The sequence below is a fragment of the Myotis brandtii genome, unplaced genomic scaffold, assembly GCF_000412655.1.
Source record: "Myotis brandtii unplaced genomic scaffold, ASM41265v1 scaffold475, whole genome shotgun sequence".
Taxonomy (NCBI): domain Eukaryota; kingdom Metazoa; phylum Chordata; class Mammalia; order Chiroptera; family Vespertilionidae; genus Myotis; species Myotis brandtii.
The window spans coordinates 3486378-3502038 of NW_005368148.1; positions in this window are offsets into that span (position 1 = coordinate 3486378).

A 15661-nucleotide genomic window follows, 5' to 3' on the forward strand; every position below is an offset into this window, starting at 1 on the left:
GGAAGCTGGTTTGGAAAAATGAAAAAAAAAAAAAAAAGGAAAGTGTGCTCAATCCCAGGTTGAAAGGCTCATTGAACACCAGAATGAAATACATTATCTGACCAAAGGGAAGACTTTTTAGGAGTAATTTTAAGAGTATGAGTTGGCTGTAGCTCATAAGACCTAATATAAGCCAGACAGATTAAAGAAAAGGTGGTTCAGAATCTAAGAATTTCATTGAGTTGGGGTTCAGGTGGAGAGGGTAGCTTTGACCAGAAATACCAAGGGCTTATATCAGAAGCTGAACAGGAAAGAACAGAGTGTTCCCAGAGGTGGGATGAGCTCATGGTGGCTGCTGGGGTGAAATAAAAAGGAAGTAGCTATGAAACCTTGGCTACATGCTGACCCACAGTCATGGCATTGGCTGATTCTCGAGATCTCCTACATTGGTCTTTGACATGAAGTGCTAATGTCCTGCTATAAGGGTCTATGGGAGGGAAGTGTAGCCCTGGGCTAGAAGGCCAGACCCTGATCATCCATTCATTCATATATTCATTCATATTTAATTTGCAATTGCTATATGTCACATCCTTTGGATACAGCGGTGTAAAAGACAAAAAACATACCTAATTTCATGAAACTCGTGTTCTAGTGTGGGTAGTTTGTCTGTATATGAGAACAATAACTACAGAAAGTTAGTGACTGTTGGAGCTCAGAGAAGGCCTTAGCACTAAATTCTGGAGGGATTTAGGAAATTCCATGTGAGCTGGCTCTTAAGGGAGGAAGACTTTTTGTAAGTTTAAAGGGGTAGTGATGAAGTGGTGGTTACTGGACGGTAATGGTGGTGGAGGGGCAGTGATGGTGGTGGTGGTGACATTGATTTTGAATGGAAGTGGTGGTGAGTGAGGGTGGTGGTGATGAAAATGATGATGGCAGTAGTGTTGAGGTGGCTGTGGTGATGGTAATGGTTTTGGTAATCATAGAGATAATGAAATACAAGTATATACCAGGCAGAGGCCACAGCGTGCCCATGAACACAAAGTCATGAAATAGCTTACTAAGTCCAAAAAGCTCACTTGGTAGAGACGTTGCAGGGAAGAAGGATAGGTAGGTGTGAGCCAGATATAAGGGCCTCCGGGGCCAAGATGGACCATTTTTATTACAGGTTTAAGTAGGACTTGGTTTGCTTTGATTTGTAGGCAGAGAACTGGCAGAATTGAAGCAGGGGTGGGGGAGGGTGACATCTCCTGTCATAGTTGACATTCTTATTTTAAAATTGTACCAACATCAAAGGGGAAGGATCAGAGGAGTGTATGGTATATGCATAAATCTACTACTCTTTAGATCCAACATCCTAGAGAAGGAAAGAATGTCCCCTTTCAGGCAGGATAATATTGAAATCACGGAAGAAAGATAGTTAGCTATCCCACTTATGTAATTGTTTGCATCTACTCAGCATTCATTAGTTCCCTTACTCATTCCAAATATTCCCTTGCTCATGCTTGCAAGTTCAATGCCTCAGAGAGGATAGTCAAAAAGAACAGTAAGTAACTTCCTCAGCTCTCAAGGAGTTTATAATCTCTTGGAGAGGCAAGGTTGTGGGAGCACATAGAACCATGAACAGGAGGTGCCTATGTGCTCTTCCTGACTTTGCAGACTAGGACAGGTCTGTAACGTGTTCGCTCAACACTTTCTTCCTGAGTCCTTACTGTGTTGATGGTACTATACTGGAGAATGCAAAGGTTGTTAAAATAGTTCTTGCCCTAAGGAGCAAGAGGTTTATAATCCAGGGAGGAAACATCTCTATAGTCTTTATTTATATTCTTTTTTTAAAAATTAAAAAAAAAATTTTTAAATATATTTTATTGATTTTTTACAGAGAGGAAGGGAGAGAGATAGAGAGTTAGAAACATCGATGAGAGAGAAACATCGATCAGCTGCCTCCTGCACATCTCCTACTGGGGATGTGCCTGCAACCCAGGTACATGCCCTTGACCGGAATCGAACCTGGGACCTTTCAGTCCGCAGGCCGACGCTCTATCCACTGAGCCAAACCGGTTTCGGCAAAAATTAAAAAAATTTTTTTAAAAATATATCTTTATTGATTTCAGAGAGGAAGGGAGAGGGAAAGAGAGATAGAAACATCAATGATGAGAGAGAATCATTGATCGGCTGCCTCCTGCACGTCCCCTAATGGGGATCGAGCCCGCAACCCAGGCATGTGCCCTTGACCGGAATCCAACCTGGGACCCTTCAGTCCACAGGCTGACGCCCTATCCACTGAGCCAAACCAGCTAGGGCATATTTATATTCTTTATGTGTCTGTGTGTAGGTGGGTGCAGAAGGGTTGACCAGATGATTTTTAAGGTCCTTTACAAATTTAATATTTTATGACAAAAAGAGCCCAGATTTATAGAGAGCACTGGGATTACAAATAAGCCCGATATTTATGCTAACTTTGCTAGAAGCTTAAAAATTACAGAAACTGCTTCACACACCCCCTCCCTCCAGTAAGTTATCTAGGATCCTTGTAAAAGGCTTATTTGTGGTAGATTTGTGCACGGTTGTCAGTTTTCAAACCTGAGGGCAGGGCATGGGACCATCCCCGGGAACTCAGGATCCTGGAGGCCATGCTGGGCACGTAGTCATATAATGAAAGACCCAGTTGTTCTGTATTCATGCTGGGGAATGTGGTTTGAGTGGCTGTGGGAACTTAAACTTTCTGACTTTCTGTGTAACCGAAATCTCAACCCCCAAGTGTGTCGGAGTGACTTCTCTGACACAGCACATGGAACTTGGCTCCCTCCTGATGTCTGTTTTTCTGGCTCCCAGGAGAAGAAATGGCCTAAACAATCCTCATGGGCCAACAGTTGAAAAAATATTTGTTTTGGTTTTGTTGAGCGCTTTCCTCATTAAAACGTGAACATTTTTGAGGGGAAGGGAGATCCCCATTGTGTACATTTGATTCGTTTAGGCTTAACAAACCAATTGTTTTACGGAGAGACTTTATGTCCAAGAGGGCTATAGAAAGCTTTACTGCCCTTTCCTTTCAAACAGGAAGTTGTATTTTGCCAAAAGTAAACAAATGTGAACCGGGAAGGTTTGTTTAGTTTCTAACACTGACTTCAGGACCTGAGAATGGAGTCTGTGCTTGGCAAAAATGCCTTCTCTGGGATCGCTCTGGGCCAAAATGTTCTCAGCTCAGGACCTGGCCTTTGCGCTCTGGTAAACATCCTCCTCTCACCAGCCCCCAGAACTTCACTGCCAAAGTCCCTCGGCAGCTCTGCTTACTTATCAGGAACATTCTCAAGCTGATGGCAACGTGGAAACAAACTTTCAGTGCGACATAGCTTTCCGAAGAGCGGCCACTTTATGGTAATGGCTTGAGGTTTGGAAATCTCAGGGGACTTGAATGCAATGTGACGTTCTACCAATAGGTACTTAGGCAGGCACTGGCCCCTCTGGGTGCAGAAGTTTCCAGAAGGACTGTGATACTCAGCTACTGTGGTAGCGCTAAGCACTTCATAGGACTGATCTTACATAATCCTCACACAGCCCTGGGAGGGAGACTGCTGTTATCTGCGATTTACAGATGAGGGAACTAAAGCTTAGGAAGGGTAAAAAAAATAGCTCAAGTTCATACAACTAGTTAAGCAACGAAATCCTCTGGTTTCTGCCTTCTGGTTTGCAGATTTGAACTAGTTCAAGATCAAAATATCTGAACTCCAGGAAGTTACCAAATGTTTAGAAGAGGGAGACCCACATGATTCAGGTGAAGAGCAATTTACTGTTACAGACCAATTTAGCAGGCAGCATTTACTGTTTTGAATGAATAAGTTTAACACTGAACCGCTCTTGTTCCAGAAAGGACTTAAGACAGCTGATAAAAATTCCCATGGGGGAACCTATGAATTGGTAGAGGCTGTGAGGTCTAGAGGCATCTGCGATGATTCTTAGAGGAGGGCCTCTGGTTTGCCCTCCTCTAAGCAGGAATAGGGCAAGTAAGACATGTTTCAGATCTGGGGAATCAGAATGTATTTAGGGCCCTTGCACTAGAAGCTACTTCATGAAAATGCTCTTAGTACACAGGGGGACCTGCCCTGGGCCTTGGTATTGTAGTCTCTGAACTCTTATATGATTGAGAGATATTTTATCCACCTAAATGCTAAATGTACAAAAAAAAAATTGGCCTGTGATATAATCCACCACTCAGAGGCGGTGGCAAAGCTGGTTATATCGGACCAGAAATTCACCCTCTCCCCATCTTCTCTCCCATGCTGAGCCAATTCCCCCACATCCTAATGGCGCTAATCTTGCCATGGCTCCAAAAACAGGTTACTGCCTACATGCATTTTCTATTGTACTTTACAGACATTTTCATTCATCTTCACAACTGCTCTCTATGGTAAGTGAGATTAGGCCCATTTCACAGCTGAGAAAACTCACGCTGAGAGACATTAAGAATCTTGCCCAAGGCCATAAAATGTACTGATGGTAAAACCAACTGATTAGAAGAAACAGGTCTGATGCCAAAGCCCATGTTCTTTCCACTATACCACGCAGTCTCCTTGGAACAGAAGGAAGACTTCCCAGATAGTTCTTAGCTAGCATTCTGGATTTGCTTAAAACCCTTGTGAGATGTTAACAGCTGTAAGTCCTGTGGTAGTATGGGAGACCTGAACAGTTCGGTACATTTTCATTGATTCCACCAAACGGGGACACAGACCTCTGGCTTCCCTCGTAGAACCCCACGTTTGAAGTGTCTCTGTTTTCTTCATTCAGAAGAACAGATCAGCATCTCTCATGCAAGGCCTGGCTCTGTGCCCATCTCACTTTTGCAATGCGTTTAGCAACATCTGCTTTGCCCATTAAAGTGATTTTTCTCTTCCTGGCCCCGAGCCTGTGTGCTTGCTGCAATTGATTACCAGCAATTTCCTTCCCAAACCAGAGGGTTCAGTGAACTCTAAATTGAATTGTTGCTCACTAGTCTCCTTCGGACCAGTGCATATGGCTTACGTGCAACACGGTCAAGCCACTTAGTTCCCCAATCTACTGGTTAGGCACAGGGGAGGAGCAGGGGAGTGACATTTCCCATTTTTGCACACAGTGGCCTGGGGCTGTGGTCATCTCTGGGTTTCTCAATTTCAAACCCAAGTGGGAGGGGGTGAAGTCACCTTGCTTCCAGCAAGGCTGTCGCGGTGTTCAGTCCAACTGTGGCACGGGCGGCCTCAGATGTAGCTGACCGGAAGGCGCACCTAAGAGACAGCTGAGAAAAATGATCTCTAGCTCTAGAAGCTAAAATAAAGATGTCAGGATGGGGTGCATCATTGTACCCTTTGGAAGGAAATTGTGGGTCTTCCTACGTGGCTCGGCAGCTTTTCTTAATAAAGCAAAGCCCTCCATGAAGCAGAGCCTGAGCATCTGGCCTGCTGCTCTGGGATTGGTAGACTCATAGGCATCCTTTAAGATGCATCCGAATGTCACCTTCCAAAAAGCAGGCCCTGAATTCCGCAGCCTCATCACTTGCACATGCTTTGGTCACCACACTTGCCATATTTTATTGCATTTGTCTGCTTACATAGCAGCCTCTTACATGGGTTCTTCACCAGTCTGTGAGCTCCTCAGAGCCGAGGCCCCATTCCCCGCTCACCCCTGTATTTCCAGTACCCAGCACAGGGAGTAACACAGAGTAGGCCCTCAATACAAGGAGAAGATTTTAAATTAGTACTTTGCTCTGAGCTGTTCCTGAAATGTCTCTCCCCCTTCCCCCAGCCGAGAAGTGGAAATCAGGAGTCTTCTCCACCACAGAGTCCTAAGAAAAAAGTTAGGAGAACCCAACACCCATTACGAACCAGACTGCTGCTGCTTATCGATGCCCTTCTGTTAAAGCTAGGTGTCTAAAAGAGAAAGAGGTAACACATGACTAAAGCCAGGAATAGTGACAATGACTTGAAGTCATTTGAGTCGTTGCATTTTCTGTTTCTTTGAGAAGACGTTCCCCCACTTCCACCATGATTGCTGACAGCAGACCCACCTGTAACAGCAAGCACTTCTGAAATGATTACTGCGAAAGGGCTGATCAGATCCCCTTCTTGCACACGTCTTTCACACACATCCCTGGCGTCGAGCTCAGGGCTCTTTGCCTTTATTTCTGGAAGAGATCTCATTTACGTTATTACCATAGTGAGAAGTATTGTAAAGACCACAGTATCCTAAAAAGTGCAGTGTGGCTTGAGGCTGTGAGACCCATACCTCTTAACCAAGTAGATTCTGAGCTGAACCTCCAGAGCTTTAAGGGATTCCTAGGGTTCTTAGCTTCCAGAGAGGCCTTAGGTCTTTATTTACAGGGCCAAATTGGCAGGTGGCCCTGTAAATCTACTGAGGAAACAGGCTAGTAAACTTCCAGGGAAACTTCGCTGGGCCTCACATGAAGATATGTAGCTAGGGAAAGGACATTTAACATTTTTTTTTTTTTTAAGCATTGAGAACCTAACAGAGGAAAGGCCGGGGAAATGTGCCAATTGCCTGCCCTTCCTCTTCACAATCATGTATCAGACACAATTAAGCCTGGTACCCTTTCCTTTTCCAGTCCCCTGCAGCAGAGAGGGTGGGACCTCAGTGATCCACCCCCCAACCCCCATCCCCATGCAATAAAACACCATGGGCTGTGCTTAGTCATGCTGTTTCGGTTCTGCTGCCAGTTACCCCAGTAGCTGGGATGTAGAGCATGTCCTTCCCCTTTCCAGAGGTTCTGACTCAAGTTGAACAGGATTTAAATGGATCACTCCGACATCCAACTCATCGAGCCCACGCTTAATCCGAAATTCCAGATTGAACAAATCATTAGGGCTAAGGATGTGCTGTAATTTATCCAGAGCTAACCGAACCTCCTCCACTATCAAATCACCACCATTGCCACCTAATCGGCAGTTCATTGAAACGAATGCTTATCACGTAGCAGGCACTGTGTAAGCTCTTAGCATACTCGGTTTCATGTTACCCCCACAGGTCTTCATGGGGTGGGTTTTATAATCCCATTTTACAGAGCAGGAAATGGAGACTCTGAGAGTTTAGATTTCTTAGGCAACAAGTATTTGCTGAGAGTATTGGGCACTGCGCTAAGTGCTAGGGATAGAGTGGTAAATGAAATAAACACAGTCCTGTCTTTAGGAAATTTACAGTTAGCTAATAAGTGTGGCATAGCCAAGAACTTCTGTTGGCCTGATTCTAAAGCATACCTTAAACCCTACATATAGTTCCTCATAGTCTAAAACACCCCTTGGGGATCTGCCTAGAAACTCGGTCAGTTCAGCATGGATATTGGGTAGGTGGAACCTGAACTGAGTGTATCTTTCTAATGTTACACCATCATGAGGTGTAAGGTCACTTGGGTAATGACCATATCTGTCTTCTTAAAGGCAGACAGTTGTCCCCAAATAAATCTGTACTGGATGAGTGAGTACCAGCACTAGCATTTTGGGTTTGGGATTTCTGCCTCAGAATGGTCCCCCTAGGCTTACAGTGTAAGCAAATTAAAACCCATGTACTGTGACAGGCCACAGAGGAAGTCTTTCAGCGCTTTTACATGCAGCGGGTTTAATTCTTTCTCTCTCTCAATTTTCACACGCCCTCACACTTCCTGCTCTTTCCTGGGCCTGGAAGCGGAAGTACTGAAATACTGAGACAAACTGTTCTTATGGTTTTCAGAGGCTGGCCGAAACCAGGAAGGGCAGGAAATCAGAAAGCCAGCTCTCTCTGGGGTCTTTCTGTCCAGGAGACAAGAGCTGGCTCTTGGGACCCTTGGCCATGTTTCCACTCCTCCGTCAATCTGGTTGGATTCAGCAAGATCAGTAAAGGAGTTGGTCTTGGCTGCAGCATCATTGTTCAATGGCACACCCATTACTGTTCTTTTGACTCCATTTTCCATCTATAACTGAAAGGATATGTCTTTAATGGGACACATGCTTATATTTATTTTCTGATTATAGATTTGTGTACACACTAATTTATTTATTCATCCAACATATATTTATCAAGTACCTATTATGTGTCCTCCATGGAGAAAACAAAGTAAATAAAATAAACAAAATATGTATTATGTTAGATGAAACTGCTATGGTGGAAACGAATGTAAAGAGAGAGCGGAGGAGTGTTTGGGAGCACTGCAATTTTAAGTAGGGTTGTTAGGAAAGGCCTCAGAAAGAAGGTAATATTTAAGTGAAGATCTGAAGGGGTTGAGGCAGAAAGCCACGTGGAAATGGGGAAGGAGGATTCGAGACAGAGAAAAGAGTCCGTGCAAGTGTCCTGACGCTGGAAGCTGCCTGGGGTGCCCCAGGAAGAGCAAAGCTCTCAGCATTGATGGAGCACAGTCAGCAAGAGGGAGAGTAGAAGGAGATACAGTCAGAGAGGAAATGGGGTTAGTCTGCATAATGAGGGCCTTGAGAACAGGGGTTAGTGACTTTCTCAGGCCATTGGCCACACAACCAGTAAGTGGAGAAGGTAGCCAACATAGTTTTTGTGTGCCTTCCGGCCGTGTGCCTTCAGGAGTCTCTAGGGGAAAATTTGTTTCCTTGCTTTTTCCAGTGTCAGAGGCTGCCCACAGTCCTTGGCTTGCGGCCCTCTTCTTCCATCTCCAAAGCCAACATCACCTCTTTATGATCCTTCTTCCATCATCAGTCTCTCTCTCTGACCCCAGCTAGGGGAATAAAAGTGGTTCTCCACTTTTAAGGATTCATGTGATGAGCTTGGGCCTACCCAGATGTCTGTAACTTTAATTGCATTTGCCAAGTTTGTCTAAAAATGTGTGTGTGTGTGTGTGTGTGTGTGTGTGTGTGTGCTGAAGTTACAGGCCAAGGTAAACACTTGTAAGTAATGTAATGCAAATATAAATGCCTTAGGGGTTCACACTGGCTTCAAGAGAAGAATGTGGTCAAGAGGAAAGAACTGAGTAAATGAAAAGAACAGAAGATCAAGAAGATGATCCTTATTTTAGAAGAGAAAAGAGGTGGTTTCCTATTTGTATATTTACACATGCAAATCTGAGCATAGCAAAAAAATCAAGATGAAATATACCACAAGGCAATGGCTCATTATATGTGATATATAAATATTTGTATTATATTCTAGAACATATTTTCTTTGTTTATATATTACATACCATTATTATATGTAATTAATAAGAATAACTACTATTGATATATATCAATCACAAGGACAGGAGGAATCTAGTTGTCTAGTTATCCTTGAAGCCTCTATCCATGTCTCCACCTTTCATTAGTTCCCAGGTCCTAGAGATTCTGTCTCTAAAGTCATCATTTCAGTCCCCCAATTCCTTCTTTCTTTTTTTAAAAAAAATATATATTTTATTGATTTTTTACAGAGAGGAAGGGAGAGGAATAGAGAGTTAGAAACACCGATGAGAGAGAAACATCGATCAGCTGCCTCCTGCACACCCACTACTGGGAATGTGCCTGCAACCAAGGTACATGCCCTTGACTGGAATCAAACCTGGGACGCTTCAGTCCACAGGCCGATGCTCTATCCATTGAGCCAAACCGGTTAGGGCTGATTCCTTCTTTCATTCTCTTCACCTCTACTTCCAGCCCATTTGCAGGCATAGTTTTCTCCAGTGCAGCTCCAATCATGTTTTAAATTCTCCAGTACCCTCCATCCCATTTCCATGACATTAAATAAAATATTCTTAATCTGTCCCTCAAGGCCAGTTATATTATAACCCCACCTAATCTTCTGCATGCATTCTACATTGTAGCTAGATAGACAGAAGGCACTTTCTAGCCTCACTTCTCTATCTCTGCACCATTGCTCAAGTGTTTCCCCTTCTCTGGAATGTCTCCCAGCCCCCACTGCCTCCTTTTTTTGGGGACCTTGAAATTCTACCCATCTTTCCCGGGCTTATCTTAAATGACATCTCAAATCTCCATGAAGTCTTTCTTGACCTCACCCAGCAGGCGTGACTTATCCCTCCTTTGAGCACCTTCTATGGGGACTTTGTACCTCCTCTTCGGAGCTTATCCCATTTTCCAGTTATTTGCGTGCTGGTCTTTTCTTCCCTACTAAATTATACTCTCCCTAGATCAGGGTCTAGGTCTCACTCTTAGTTAAGTTCCCCGTGGCATCAACACTCACTTAGTGCCTTCTGAATGGTGGCCGAGCTGTCAGCGAGGGCAAACGCAGCCAGAGCAGTGCTATTTACACCAGAGTTGCTTAATTCATTATTGTTGGGGTGAATGAGGGAGCAAATGCCCACTGAGGGGGAATTAGAATCCCTTCTATTTCTATGGATCACATGCATTTTTATTTTCACACTCATTATCTCAGTGATTCCAAAACGTCAGTTCTTCGAGGCGTCTTTTCACAATCTTTGCTGTTTCTACATACCACTCCCAATATTATTTGACTTAATTTTTTTTAATTGACTATTTTTACCTAGCCTTGTCTTAAGCCATAAAATACATGAAAATCCTGGGTCTGATATGATACTTACATGTTAAATAATTACAAAACAATTAAAGTACAACATCTTCACTACATACTACTACAAAGACTGCATTTGGGAAAGTCCTACCCGAGACCCTGATAGGTGAAAGGACCGAGCTGTTCTGTCTCTTTCCACTAGGCCACATCGCTTCCGAACACCAGACCTCGAAACAGAGCGTACAGAGTCCATGATACCGTCTGCTCCATCCGGACAGACACCATGCCTGTCTAGCTCAGCACCGTACGGCAGGCAATTGTTTGTGGAATCAATGTAGAACACAGACGTGCAAGCACACGTGCACACACCTACAGACTTGCACACCCACACTGGAATTTCAAATTAGTGGCTGTCAGTGTTTCGGTTCACACTTGACGTTCCTCCTCAGACTTGATTTAAGGGATGATGTTCGTTTCTCATAACCCCGAGCTTTGCTGCCACTGTAGCTGTTCTGCTGGGGTGGGCTGGCCCCCGGCTTGCTGCTTCCTCTGCCTCCTCCTTGGGGGCGGCTCCCTGGCTGCTGGGTCCACTCATATCTGCCACCCGGCTCTGAAGCACTTCCCAATATGCAGGGCACGAGGACTGCTTCGTAATTCTACCCAGGCCCTTTGCTACGCGCTGTGGCCAGTCACAAGAGCATCTGTCTCTGAAGTGTCTTCAGAAGAAAGCAATGGCTCTGAAGTGATAGCGCAGGCAGGGAATGGGGCCATGGCTGTGTCCTTCAGAGCCGCAGAGCAGCTCCAAGTCCCTTCCTCTCAGCCCCTAGCCTTTCCCTCAAAAGGAAAGAGAACACTGAAATGATTGAATAACTTGGTTCACTGTTTGCTGTCACTTCACGTTAGGTCTGCACTGGGACAAAGCTGGTGCTTGTAAGCTGGAGGGAGGTTGTAGCAGTTTCTTCAGTGCAGTTCTGTCTCTGCCCCTCCCTGAAGTGGGGTCTCCAGGAGTTGGGCAGATTGTGGGAGGGGTTGCCTGGATGAAGGGGGTGAGCGCTACCTACTGCACCTTCTCTTTCCCACCTGAAACACCAGTGGAGAAAGGAAATGGAGAGGGAAGACAAGCTGGGAGGCCATAGGCTCTAAAAGGGGCAATACTTGTGGGCTTGGAGATCAGAAAGAGTGAAGTTCCAATCCCAGTCTTGCTGATGTGAGCTCTCGGGACCTGGAGCCATTTATTTAACCTCTCTGTGCTTCAGTTCGCTCACTCGTAGGAGGGGAAATGCCTGCTTCTTGACATTACTCCCAACACGGCTATGTTGGAGGTAAAACATCGCAGTGTACGGCACACAGTACTCGAAATATCAGTACCCTTCTCCTTTCCACCAAATACCACTGCATCCTGTGCGACCAAGCTATTCTGCATCGTTCTCTCCATGAATGTTTGTGATATCTTCCAATACTATGAGCTACTGAGACAAAATATAAAGGGACTTAAAAGTCTTTATGAAACTGTGAGTCCAAATGTGCTGCTTAATAGAGCTTTAATTCTGTTTTGATGTTTCTGAGGCGATTTGGAGCCCTGGACGGGACACTGAAGGTCTTTGGGGTGCTTTCTGGCTTAGAGAGTCTGGAATGTGGTTGTTTTTAATCTCACCTCATGGATAGGTATTCGTATAATTTATTGTTCAAACTAGGAAACTTTTAAAAACAGGGTTAATGTAATTTTATTTTTTAGATAATTTTTTAAATTGCTTTCAGAGAGAGAGAGGGAGAGGGAGAGAGAGAAACATCAATGATGAGAGAGAATCATCTATTGGCCACCTCCTGCATGCCCCCCACTGGGGATTGAGCTCACAACCCAGGCATGTAACCCAACCAGGAATTGAACTGTGACCTCCTGGTTCATGGGTTGACACTCAACCACTGTGCCACACTGGCCGGGCTTAATTTTATTTTTTTAATTAAAATTTTTTCAAAATAATTAAAAAATTTTCAGTTACAGTTGATAAACAATATTATACTACAGGTGTATTGATTAGATATTTATATACCTTACAAAGTGATTCCATCCCTTGACAACTCTACTCCCAAACTAGGAAACTTTTGAGAGTGAAAAAGGGTGCTGTAAAAAATTCCAACAGGATAGTAGGTATAAATTAGCACTGTTTGGGGCAAGTGGGGTTTATTTTTATCCTCATTAGGGTACACACTTTGGTCCCCAAGCTCTGTGCAAGTTATAAGCCTCATGGTTACCTGGCTTCCTTGCATTTTGAATCATGTCATTTCTTTCCTTCTTTGGCCGGTGGCTCTCATTATGTAGGCAAGGACCTTCTGGAAGGAAAGTTAAAATGCATGGCACAGTGCACATGTAAATAACATGTCTGATATACATAGCAAGACAAATGAAAGCCAGAGGGTGAGCCAACCCAGGGTCCAGATCATCCTGCAGCTCCCCACCCCCACTCACACACCCTCTGGGTCTCACAGGCCTGAGCCTCCATGGCAACCAGCTGTGGAGGGAAGTAAGAGGCTGGGGAAAGGCCAACCAGCTGCGACTCCCAGAAAACCCAGGCCAACTTTGACATCTGTTCGTGGTCTCAGTGGCTGGCTCTGACGTTCCAGACGCATGAGGATGAAAATTGAAGGGAGAACTTTCGTCACTGTGGTCCTCAGGTACCAAGGGGACCTCTCAGTTGTCTCGAGGAGCCAGGATGCTGCAGCAGCCTGCTTCCACTCTACAGAGCGCACTGACCCAGTGAGGGGACGGGGCCTTGAAGGCAGGCACAGAAGCCTGACTGTGGGCTTTAAAGAGGCCCCCAGAGATGTGGGGAGGTAATGAGGAAGGAGCTCTGGGCTTCTAGTCAGCAGATCTGGGTTTTCTTCTCTGCTACAGAGGATCTTTAGTGTCCTCACCTGGAAATTGAGGATAACCTACCTTTTGTGTCCACTACCCAGGATCATGGGAAGATGCAATGAGATAATGGACATGGAAATAGCCTATAACTATATAAATGTTGAGTGGCATCCCAAATTAAGATCCTGAACTCCACCCCCTGAATTTACAGAAGAAAATCTGGGACCCAGGGAGGTGAAGAGTCTGGTGCAGTGTGGACCAGTCCCTTTATAGAGAGGGATGTCGATGGCAGGTGGGTGACAGGGTAGAGGTTGACTAAGAAGGTAAAATTTAAGAAAAATAGAACACCGGGGACAAATCAAGGAGGCAAAAACATCTTCAAAGAAGTTAGTTTAAATCTGGGCTAGATGAGATGAGAAAAATGATTCTGTGATTATTTTTTCAGGTCGGAGGATCTTGCTCTTGGTCATGGACATTAACTGGAATTGATTTCAGCTGAATCTTTTCATCTTGAGGTTTGAGGTTAGAGCTGATTCTGTTAGTAATCTACCCATGCCATTCTTTTATTAAAAATGCTCCTTTAGCTTGACACTAACATGGGTGAGAGAGGTCTGGCCAGTTTGGAAAAGGATATGAGGGCCAGAGAGGATCTATCTTGAAAAGGAGAAGGTTGAGGCAGCTTAGTAGAGCAATTAAGAGCACAGACTTTGGAGCCAGGCCACTGGGGAAGAATCTCAGTTTTGCTGCTCACTAGCTGTGCCACCTTGGGCAAGTTACTTAACCTTCCTGTTTCTCGGTTTTCCCATCTGTAGAATGAGAATATGAACAGTACTCACATCCCAGGATTGATGTAAGGCTTAAGCAAATTAATATATTTAAATGCATAGAAAGGTATCTGGCACACATTCAACTCTACTTACTTGTTTATTAAATAAAAACAAAATACCTAGTGTATAAGGGTGGACATGGGTTAGGGCACGGAAGTGTCGCCGAAAGAACATGGGCTTTGTCATCAGACAGACTCATATTTGAATACTAATTACACAACCTTTTTCTATCAACATTTATATTTTTTTTTTAAAAAATATATTTATTGATTTTTTACAGAGAAGAAGGGAGAAGGATAGAGAGTTAGAAACATCCATGAGAGAGAAACATCGATCAGCTGCCTCCTGCACACCTCCTACTGGGGATGTGCCCGCAACCAAGGTACATGCCCTTGACCGGAATCGAACCTGGGACTCTTCAGTTCGCAGGCCGACGCTCTATCCACTGAGCCAAACCGGTTAGGGCAACATTTATATTTTTCTAATTATAAAATGCATATGTGTTTATAGTAGAAATTATAGAAAATACAGAAAGCCAGCAGGAAGGAAATAAAGACTAACCCTAATGCTACCACAGGGAGATGGTCACCACCTAATATTCTTGGCAATGATGTTTGCACTGGAGTCCAGTGCTCCTCTGTTTGCATATTCCCCAGGGAGATCCAGGAACCATTTGAAGGCAAGGAACTGTGAATACCTAGTTAATAAATTTTTTTTAAACAGTGATGAGACCCTTGGTATGTAATTCAGAGCCTTTAATCTATGCACTTTTTACAGCTCTCTGTTCCTGACTTCCAGGAGCTCAGTTTTCCAGTGATACAGCATGCCAAGCATTTAGATTGCAACTCATAAATTTCTTCTTCCAACTTCCCTGCTGTAATTACTTGGCCGCCCACATCATTATTGCCAATTGCCAAGTGCGGCCGGTGAGTGACAGGTAGATTATTTGTGCCTGATGTGGGTCACGCTTTTGCTAGGTCTGAGAGTTTTTGTTTGATGCTGTATGAGAAGGCCATAGATGGGTAGCAGGATAGGAGTAATAGGAGAAATCTACTGGGTGATGATTTGGCAGCCCAAGGAAAGTTGTAAATTAGGCTGTCAGAAGGGAACTTTCTGGCAAACTCAATGAACAAACACAAGGTGTGAGGTGGCCAGAACTCATAATAAGGTAACTTTCTCTCTCACTGGTGGTTTCCTCTTGTTGGCCTTTTTGGTGAAGTGGTTAGACGTGTTAACTATCACCCAAACAGAATCTGAACTGCTTTGGGGTTGAGGATAGTGTGGTGGCCAACAGTGGTAAAGAGGGGAGTACAATGTACAGACTCATAGTCGGAGCAGTGTTCCGTGGGCCTGGACATTGGTTGGTGGCATAACCCAGTGATTTTTAACTGGTGTGCCACGACACACTGGTGTGCTGCAAGAATTTTTAACACATGCAATACCTGACTATTTACTCAGGGGCACTGACCTCCTTTCCCTTAGGTTGTCAAATAAAAAAATGACAACAGCCAATACAACAAGAGCCACCTGGTGTGAATGAATCAAAATTATACTTTTTTTTTGTCAG